Source organism: Macrosteles quadrilineatus, unplaced genomic scaffold (assembly GCF_028750875.1).
Source record: "Macrosteles quadrilineatus isolate MER2022 unplaced genomic scaffold, UCM_ALF_1.0 Scaffold_5__1_contigs__length_97177068, whole genome shotgun sequence".
Lineage (NCBI taxonomy): Eukaryota > Metazoa > Arthropoda > Insecta > Hemiptera > Cicadellidae > Macrosteles > Macrosteles quadrilineatus.
The window spans coordinates 63510448-63522186 of record NW_026542598.1 but is presented as its reverse complement, the minus strand read 5'-3'; positions in this window follow the sequence as shown (position 1 = coordinate 63522186).

Genomic DNA, 11739 nt, shown 5'->3' with positions numbered 1-11739 from the left:
CAACTTCACAAGTTGGTTCTATGATATTAAATAGCATTAAAACGGTATAAGGCTTACCAACAGGGTGCAGCACTATTATGTTTATTTGCATTTATGACCACAGCTAATTTTAACCAACTAGCAACAAAAATTTGTGGTACACAATGAGAACTTAACTTTTTTCATGGTTTAGGTGCAGTGGTAGAAAATTAGGGCTATGGTAGATACTGTAGGACACGATAGGATACCGTATAAATTAAAAGACCAAATTTTCTTAAACCGTATCCTCTCCCATAACTACAATAAGCATTTATACTTATATGCCAACCCCGTACGAAGGACGGGTACTCTGCTAGTACTGCATATTATATGACACTTTTTACGTTCACATCTCTATTCTTCATAATGCATTTTGCCATATCTTTTACGGTGATTTATAGTTGATTTCGATTAACATATTTAATTTGAGATTGTTACTTTGTATAATAATTTATTCGATAAACTGTGAAAAAGGCGTAAATAAAGCAAATTTAAATGTAAGATGGGTGATTGTATCAAGGAATTCACACACTGTACGTTAAAACATATCTTTGACTTTGGAAACACAGTAATCCTACTCTAATGTATTCTGCAGGTGAAAAACCTTGTCAAAGAACTTTCTGAATCTACAAAATTACATTGGGAAACTTTTTTATGAACGAGTCTCTAAAAAATTTCTGATCAGGGTTTTAATTGAAGGGTGTGTGTTAATTAGTAATTATTCATAACTCACTTATTTCACTTGATAATATATCGTATTATTGTTTTAATTTTAATACTAAACAGTTACGGATGATTTTTTTAAATTAACTATACAACAGAATGACTGCATAACTACAGTATGCCTAGAATTAGAATTAAGTCCTTTAGTAGACACAGGTAGTTGATAAGATAACCATCTAAATATTGATTGTCCATCTTTACTTCAAGGTAATTTAGGAATTCTTTAGTAGAAACTGTCACGTTAAGATTTCCGAGGAAAAATTGATTTTTCTCCAAAATAAATTTTTTTTAAACCGTCAAATTTTACAAACATTTCAAAACAACAAACTTAATCGTAATTGTAAAATGTTGTTAACAAAGCCAGGTTATGTGAGCGTACCTGTTTGAATTGTTCTTCTGGTGTGCCGATACTTGCTAGGGGCGAACTCTCGTGTTTGGACGAATACTACAACAAACGAAACGACATAATGAAATATACAAACACTAATCGTGACAAACTGGCCATACATAATCTATCTATCTATACTATTATAAAGAAGAGGTGGTGTCTGTGTGTGTGTGTGTTTGTATGAGCTAATCTCAAAAACTACTGAACCTATTGGGCTCAAATTGCACACACATGAAGCTACAGTTCCGAGGATACATATAGAACTATTCCCGCTTCAATATTGTCCTAGGGCTCTGCCCCGTGGGCTTTCAAAAATCGGAGGTGAGAGATTTCAAAGTAAAATTTGATTGATGGTATCCATGACAACAAAGAACAAACCTACAAAGTTTAAAAATGTAAACAAGCAGTACTAACTGTTAAATTAATTTTGATTTCACAATTCCATACAGCTGGTTCAAACATTCATTTAAATACTGCATGAATATTAGAACAGAGAGGGTAAGGATCATATTTAAAATAATGATGTCACTATCCTGAATGTAAACATTATTTAACATTACTTAAATGGAGCTGTCAAACCATACGCTAATGTCATTTCATTATAATAGGATTCTTTCAGTTACATAATTTGTTTATTTTTATTTACTTTTTACTTTTTTCTATGGTTCAGGGGCAGTGGTAGAACAAAAGAACCAAACTTTCTTAAACCATGTCCTCACCCATAACTGCAATAAGCATTTTATACTTAGGCTATATGCCAACCCCGTACGAAGGACGGGTACTCTGCTAGTTCAACATAATATAACCTGTGATGTATTATCGGATTAAATATCGATTTCGATGCGGTTCGATATATCGCTTATTAAATCCTGATTTCTAACATTGGCTCTTTCTAATCAGCTGGCAACACAAATCTTGTTTACATTTTTCTTGTAAACAAAAAACTGTCATATGGCTACTTTAGTCCCATAAGCCTAATGTTAAAATTTTTAAATTTTAAGTTCGTTTTAAATTGCATTAGCATTATCTAATTGAAATTTGTTTGTTTATTAACCATCTCACTATTAGTCTAAGTAATCTTGTTAAGTTTAGCAGAAATGTGTACTGCCGTTATTGAGTGATGTTGCTTTATTTGTTGCATTGAAGTTGATCCCAAAGAGCTACGCTCGCTTCGCTCGCTCCGCTCAATTAATTGTAAGCATTTCATTATTTAGTAGCCTATCTTTATTTAGTTATTTTGTAATGAAGTGTTCGAAACAATTTATCATTAAGTTGATTGTTTATACGTCATATTAACCAACTGTTGGCTTCAAAAATCGAATCCTAATACTAGAATCTCAAAATTAAAATTAAAAACTTGTTCGATTAGTTAATGTTACAAATAAATTAATAGGTATACAGTAGGCTACATAATAATAAAATGATTACTATAAAATTAAAACAGAATGAAGATAATTAATCATTCTCACTAATTTATATATCTGGCCAGGGGGTAAAAATCCGGGGGTAAAAATCCGGGGGGTAAAATTCTGGGGGGTAAAAATCTGGGGATAAAATTCCGAGGGTAAAATTCCGGGGGGTAAAATTCCGGGGGTAAAATTCCGGGGGTAAAAATCCGGGTCATACACTCTAGGTTTTTATAATTTGATGTGTTCTGATTAAATTCACAACCGTGAAAATATATGTTTAATTCAGCGCTTAATCCATCGAGCTGATGTCGCGAAACTCAAAAGTTCGCGGCCGGAATTTTACCCCCTGGTTTGTGACGTCACGTTTGCCCAGGGAGTAAAATTCCAGTGGGATAAAAATCCGCTACCCCATCTTATTATCTTTTTAGAAAGTTAACAAAGTGTTACACTCTGTCTTAGCTGTACTTATTACAATGAGGCTGCCCTCTGTTACAACCCTTTTCAGGTCGCCCTAATCAACCAATATTTATGATTGAGGTGTAATGTTAAAGCTTATGAGCTAGCAGATTGGCGAATAGCAAAGGTAACCTTTAGGGAATCGCCTTCTTCAACCCCTAGCGGTTTTGTTTGTTTAGAACTATGCAGGATGACCAATTTTTATTATAACGGTATGTGAATTGCAATTTAAAAGCTGATTGCTCAGTTAAATGTTTCACCTACGACCGTTTGATATAGTAGCCGTTACAGTTCAGTTCTTAGAATTAAAAAGTTTCACATAACAGCATTGTTTACTTTCATAACAGCATAGTTTTACTCATACAACACGGGTAACGGACCAATGAGGTTCAAGGATTGAGAGAGAAGAAGTAAAATTGCAATGATTCAAAATAATTCAACTAATAAGCTGTTCAGGCCAATTTAATTGTTGAGTGGTCAATAGTGTTTCTTCGTTGCATCACAGTCAGTGGCAATGAGAGGTTATAATCGAAAACATAACCTATTTTTAAAAGTTATGAGTAGTGATTTTTAATAATTAAAACACTGTCGTAGGTAAAGTAGTGTACGCAACTCGCATAAATAGTGTTATTTAACACTTTATTGACGGTAACGACACTCGTAGAAGTTTTTAAGGCTCTCGCCAAAGCTCTACCTTACATTTTATACTGGTGTTGCTAACACAATCTTTACGCAATCGTCGCCTAAACTACCGTACTATAACCACAGTCAGGTTGTAAAGAGGAGAAAAACCAATTTATGAAAATGGATTTTAAATAGGTTACTTGTTTATCTTAACCTGATTCTGGTAGGTAAATCACTCTTGTGTGAAAAAAATCAATTTTATTGTACGCCCAAATTATTATTTGTATTCACCTAATAATTGTCTTGAGCAAACATAACCTTGGAAGAGTAATAGGGTATTGTATTACTCGTTTTGCCCCAGAAGCAGGTTTTGAACCCTATGATACACAATTTGCCCACGGGTCCCTTCGTAAATAATTAATACAATAAGAGTTTGCTCTGTAAAATACTAGAACATAAATCTTTTATAGGTTCATATTTCCACTGCGTTTCTGAGTAATGAATAGGAATAGATAACTGAATAAACATTCCAAAGAAGTGAACAATTTCTCTCAATATCTGGAAGGAATGTCATACAATCTGTCTCAGAGTAATTGTACAAAAAATACAAGTTACAATTCTCCTTGCTACATGGTAGAAAAACAGAGGTCTTCCATTTCTAGTGTTTATTGCCAGGTATTGAAATAGAAATATTGAAATACGTATTGAAATTTAAGTTTATTGTAAAAACATTGGATTATTTATGAACAGATATAATTTGTTCGCCTCTTGATTGGTATGAATTAAAACAAATCATGGTACTGGTACCCACTAAATCTAAATAAAATATTAAATGAATTATTTTGGTGTCAAATAATGGATTGAAATTAATTCTGAAATATATTATGTTGTGAGCAACATTTTATTCATGAAAGCTACTTTGATTACATCCACTATTTAAACCCGCAACCCTTTAGACATTCCATCCCCATGTTAATATTGTCTCCAGGTTTTTAATCAAATTTGTCTTAGTTGATGTGAGCCACCTACAGATTGCACTGATATAAATTACTGATTTATGTTGATTACACGATGGCTTTTACCGAGTCAAACTTATGGAATGACTTATTATGAGCTATAGCAACTGTTATGACCCAGTAACTATGTCAGTGACAAAAAATAAGGTACAAAATAGAGTTTTAGACACTAAAGCAATCTGTGACTGGCTCACTCAACTACATGAGTTTTTATAAAAAAAATGGCACAGCTGATCCATATAGATGGGATGTCTTCTTCTGTATCCAATAGTCAATGCCGCAACATTATTACAACTCCCCTAGTATAACAATTGCTAGAAATGAACAGGTTTTTTCCTTTTTTCGCTGATTATTGATTCATGACAGAATTTAAAACTTTGATTGCGAGCATAGACATTAAAAAAGTTTTTTTAAACATAGTCTAAATGATTAAAGTTATTACTATTCACTCAAACTAACTTGTAATATTATATTGTATTATTATATTGTAATACTAAATAAGTTTAGTACTGGCTTTGACTACTAGTAATTACTATTTAGTGCATTAATTGAGTCAGCCAAAGTTTAAGTATAGTAAGTATGAAAGGTAAGTATAGATTTGCTCTGTGTAACCCGAGTACAGACCTTCAGAGGTGTGGAAGGGATGCAACTGGTTCTAAAAGAGTCAGAAAGTCTTTCAACACGTTTTAGATTATATATAGAACGAGCAGTACAAGTTGACTGTTGGGCTACATGTTTCAATGTTTGGCCCAGGCTATACCTGGTGGTCTATTCAAACATATATACCGGGTGTCGCAAAGGAGTGGATCAAAATTTAACTGGCATAAACACTTTATTATTAAAGATAAAAAGTCAGCTTTATATTCAAAATTTTTCTTGGCTTTCTAAGTTCCTTTTACCATATGGATTCACCGCCTAAACTCTGCATGTTCCCCGTTTTTGCTCAAAGAAAGACAAATCGGTGTTCCAGCTCTGACCACACATTGTGGCACACTCTTTTAATTAGATATTTTTCCAAAGGCTGCCCTTCACTTTGTTTGAAGAAGTTCATCTATGTTTGAGATCAGTGAGCGATACATTTGATCTTTCACAAACCTATCCTGATTAAAAATCACAACAGAAACTTATCGTCTATATGAACCTCCACTATTGAAACTGTATTCTTTGAAAAGTCAACGTGCTAACAACAAATGAACAAATGGAACAGCTGATGATTACTGTTAAAGGGAACTAAAAAACCCTTATAAATACCAGCTTTGAAATTAGCCATTGAATTTTCTATGCACATTAGGCTGTAAATTTGATCCATTCTTTCTTGGGGTGTACTACAACTGGTATGGTCACTGTAGTCATTCTCATTCTTTTCATTCATATTAAGGAGTAAAGTAAATGGGTATTAAAATCTAAAAATTGACTTGATTAATGTAAGTTGTTTGGAAGAGATATTTATTTTGCTGCCTAATCTCAGTAAAAGTATTTGCTTTAAACCTTCATCGGCTAATATTGGCCAATTCATGTGTACTGACTTGGTCCGGATGGAGACTTTTTGTTGAGGACACTTTTATGTCTACATTCATCTCTCTCAATTATTCTGATCTAGAATTAGGCAGGAGAAATGGAATAGAATTTTTTAATCAGTTCTCTCTCAAGTAGAACATTTTCAAACATATTCAAACAAAATTAAGAAATTTTGCTGTGTACAGTATTTGTCTACACATAAGAACAATAAACAAGGTTAAAGGACAGGGTAATAGTTGTTTTGTGAAGAGGGACATCGATAAAAAAAGTGTTATCAGTAATTTTAAGTTAGCAACAGTAAAAGAAAACAATTTCCATTCAGTTCAAAAACTTTTATGATCAGAAATACAGGGAGGTAGAGTTGTTCAAAATAAGTGTTAAAATATGACTAAAAATTGAAAGGAAATATTAAAATTAATGAAAAATTTGGTAAATAAAATGTGATTCAAGGAAACGAAAAGTGTTGTGTCTACAGATGCGCATGAGATCGTCCGAAATGACCCGGTTTGAAAATAGATGGACACGACACGTCCAGTTGCTCATAGCTCAACATTTCAACGAAACCACCAAGTCAGCCATCTTGGATCCCTCCTACTCACAGCTAAATCTGCACCACTGTCCCAACATTGCAACCATCATGTAGTGATCAGCGATCAACTGCTGATGTCCCATGTCGCAGAATCCGCCAAGGACTTGGGGATGTTTATTTTTGCTTATTTTGTAACTTGATGTTATAGAGCTGGTTTTGACAGCTACAGAAACTGTGGATGTAATTAGATGAAGCGAGTGAAGTCCTCTCGCGATTATTTGAATAACGTAAGGAGAAGATACGGTATAATTACGCTCACAAGGGAATTATATGTACACAAGATTTTTTTAATGCATATTTTTTTCAAATCTGTTTTTATGACTGAGATTCTAAATTTTTTCAAAGAAATTACAACAAACTTATAGATTGATCTTAGAATTTAATATTCTTTTCAGACTGACGAATCAAGTACATTGTGAAATTATCTCACCACATGTAGTCAATATAGTCCTTGAGTATTGCTCTTGCAACAACAAGATATTGCAATGAAATTTGTCAAATAAAATTGTTTTGGCTTACTCTGAGCTATTATGTGTTCAACAAAAATAATACTAAACATATCTGATCTTTCAAAGATTATGTTTGTTTAAGACAGTCCGTAGGTGAATAAAACAACTAATTTACAACAGATTATATTTGTTGATTGTGGCTCTTAACTACAAAGAGTGATTTCCCTCCCTTAGTAAGATTAGAGTAGTATAAAAGTAGCCTTTTTTAAATCCACTAAGGGGGCCTGGCGATTTTGCACGAAAAAAATATTGAACTGTATAGCAGAAAAATATAAAATACATATAAAAACTATTGTTTGTAAATATTTTTTAGCTGAAACAAAGTTTTAAAACCTAAAACAATATAGATATACCTACATGTTTTTTGCAAAATGACATCAATTTCATTAAAAACCTTTGTTTAAAACTACAAATAGCTTTTCAAATCATTGAAGGCAACAACATTGATTCCTAGTGAAAATTATTAAACTTTATTCAAAAGACAACATGGCTATTAGCATTTCTTTGAAATATGCTGTGAGAAAAATTTACATTTGTTTTTACATGTCCAACAGAAGAAACACAATTTTCTGTTTATTTTACTAAGGGGTCCTAAAATTATAAATGTATAGGTAATGGAAGATTTCTTTTAAAAATTGATTCGTTTGAGGTATTGTTTTGAAACAGCTATCAACATTGATAATTACGAACAAACAGCATAGATGATAAAAACACTTCTTCCTGAAAATACTCTCTAACAAAAAGGTAATGATAGCAACTAACTAGAAATATTATAGCATATCTCCTTGTTTAATATATTGGTCAATCTAAAAGAATGAAAAAGATTATTTCATTTCGGCAAAACTTGTCAGTTACCGTAAATGTTGTCTTGACATGTATTCAAACCCAAAATAATTATAAATAATATGAATTAATTTTAAAATGCTACAGCAGAGACAGTTTTTATCTAACAAACAAAAAATGCTCAAATTTGGTCCATGATAATATGCTAATTTAATATTTAGAACTTCCACATGTGGCACCTCTCTTGCAAACTAGACAGAGAAAATTAAGCCGTTATATAATTATGATAGGTAGGACCTAGGACCCAAAGACACTATATTACAGTTTTAGAGATTTAATTATTTAAGTTGTGTACCAGTACCAGATTAGAAGATAAAGTTGTACTTATTTGGAAAAAATTATATTAAATATTAATATTATTTTAGTACCACCGAAAATTAAGGGATTAACACGAATTAAATTTTTCAAGCAAATAAAAATTTGTGTAGGCGTCAATGGTAGCCCAAACATGGGACTTCCTGTATATATTTAGATTTTTTGCATACGCCATCCACTACTATCAAATTGAACTACTAAGCTAAAATATAGTAGTTAGTTAGTAGTTATATAATCGAAGAAAAACACTGTCCACAAATTAATATACATATTTTTGCACAATACCATAACCAACATATTAGGCAACAATGTTAAAACAAGAAATACCTTAAAAATGTATTCAGATGGAATGAAAGACTTGTGAACACTATCAAACACAGGTTAAAGAAGCTACAAGGACACAACGTCACTATCTTATCACAGCATGGGAATGAGTAAGTGCAAGCACTGCATGACTACCTTACAACCTGAGTCTCTTACACCTCACTTATAGTAATCCTTTCATGTTATGTTATATTAGCAGCATTGAAACTAAAATTTGAGCATCGAAAAAGGGCTGTGTCTATTTTTATAAACTTTCATGATGTTATTATATTAGGGATCAAAAAAAGAACAAATTTATATGCTTCACGCCAGGTTGTTGAGACCATTAACCCTTTGCGGTCTATAGGCCACTTATAGTGCCCACTGTCCATTTCAAGTGGCATATATTCATATGGCATCAAATTTACCCTGTTGTATTCACAGATACGCTAGGCAAGTGCCCACTGTTGTTTTGGCGTCAGGTGTGGTGCCAGCCATATTGAACAGCTGTCCTCATATGAAACCTGTAATCTTACAAAGTTTAAAGTGGAGATGGAATAAACATTTCAGTTTACTACGTTAAAAATAAGATGTATGTTTCTATAACAAAAAAGTTACCACCATTACAAACCGCAAAAGGTTTCAACAATGGTCATTCCCTAGTGGATCTCCCATTTGATCAATTATATTTACTTTCAATATTGTGTTTAAAAATATTTATATATAGCTTACATGATTACCGATGAGCCTATAATGTAATTGAATTGGACTTGGAACTTTTTTACTCTATGTGTATCTTCTCCTGACCACACATAAAAGGGGGTCTAGACACAAGTTTTGCTAGGAGCCTGGTCATCCAGAGTATCTGAAACTGCCTGGCACAAAATTAACATGTCACCCAGAGTATCTGAAACTACAATATGTTTCAGATCTATAAACGACCTAGAACTCAAAGTTGGAGGATCAATGCCAACATATTATTCATCTAAATTGAGCAGTTACCTTTGTTCAGTTACAGGAAGCAGTGCGTATACAGGTTGGGCTTAGGTCGCCAGATACAAAGACATTTGGCGGCTGCGGACAATCGAGCAATTGGTCCAACAACACTTCTGGTGCTGAGATTGCATTTCGATAACAAACACAGCAACAGCAGACACTTGCTTGGATGCTAACTTCTCTATTTATCATGTCTATTACAGTCTCGTAAATCTACAACGACATTATCTTGTTTCAACTCCTTGGACTCCAAACTCCTAGCTTAGACAGTGACAGTGGGGAAGATAATACAACCAAATCCCATGTTTAAGTTATCACATAGACTTCTCATCCCATTGTAAAATTTGAAGCTTGTTTTTTGTGTCTAGTTCATGCTAGTGACACTCACTGATTGCTAGCGTTGATAAAATTTAGTTTTTATTATTTTAGGGTTCATTTGTTGATTTGTGCTTTACTGTTTGGCTATATAACTAGGGGACGAGTTGTGGTTTATGATAAAATCATTTTATTTGTTTAAGAAAGGTTTTAAATGACTAAAATAACAAGAAACAAACTGTAAACAAACATGACCCTCACAGTGTACCAGACGGAACTAACAATAAAATTGTCATCAGCTGATCTACTAAGAGAGTATGTTTTATGGCAATACCATGTACTACCAATGTACTATGGCAATACCTAATATTTTAGTTATTTAATCAAGGCAGGTATGTATCTCAAAAATGAGACTATCTAAAAAAGTCCATAAAACTTTATATTCTTTCATACATTTTGTTTTTTTCCATATTCATTAATTGTTTAAGCCTTTGCAGATATTGTTAAAGGCAAGAATATAAATAAACAGAGGAAGGCTGGCCTTGCTTAAGCACATTGATGAGACGGATCAATAGGTCAGAAAAGGCTGCTGGCTTTGCCCCAACATGGCTCAGTAACGCATTCTGCCACACATGCTTAGAGAGGCACTGTCTTGTCGGGAAAACCCATCCACCACACACCATTCATTGTTTTGAAGTAAAATTTTACAAGAATCAAAACTTTTGGCTAAAGGTTGGTAGTAATCTAAATAATAAAGAATCAACTAAATTTGCACAAATCATAAGAACTTTGTGAGTGAAAAAACAGTCAATTTAGTGTTCATTTCCTGGTGCTGCTGAATTAAAATTATCTGGCAGTTTGTCTTTTAAAAATCCATTTTAAAATTTAACAAATGTTGACAAGCATATTATACATCACATAGCAGTATAAAACTGATTTAAAAAATTTTAAAACTGATGAACTGAACAGTTTTTTTTTATTTAAAACTGATTTTTATTTACAAGAGCTGCAGTGGAAATAGACCTAAATGTACAGATATTCTGAGCAAACATTGTCATCCACAAAGTTACTAGGGTGTATTGTGATGGTAAAAATAAAAATCAATAATATTTTTAAGGTGATAGTCTCCTTGTCTACTGATCGGTTAATTTGACCACAAAAATTGAAAGTTAGTTCTTTGTTTCACCCCTTGTTTTTCTCTTGTCCCTGGACAAGCAACAATTGTCTATGAAACGAGTTATATTGTTTGTGATTAATTTAAATTGAACAAATAATCCGTTCTGAATCGTCCATCACTTGTTTCCATACACCTCCACATGGCTAGTACTTACTCACAGTGCTATAGAAAATAAAAACATGAAGATTTAAAACAGGGAAATTAAATAGGGCCAAGGCATATTTTCTTGTAACAGTTATAAGTGCTTTTTGCAGTGACTTAGTTTAAAACAAAAATTTTGCATGGTTTTGTTTTCTAAAACTGTTTTGGAACCATGCCAGTGTCATCTTCGCAGTTGGGTAGATATAGCTTTAAGTTGGCTTTCATGCATCATTACATAGCAAGGCTTCACACGCTTGCATTTTGCTGGGGTGGGAGATGTTAAACACATTCCAGAACTAATGTTGGTGTTTGAAAAAGATTCACTCTACACCAAATATGTTACCAATATTATTGTGGTTGTGGTTTGTTATTGTGTTTAAACTTTCAAGTGTTCCAAAA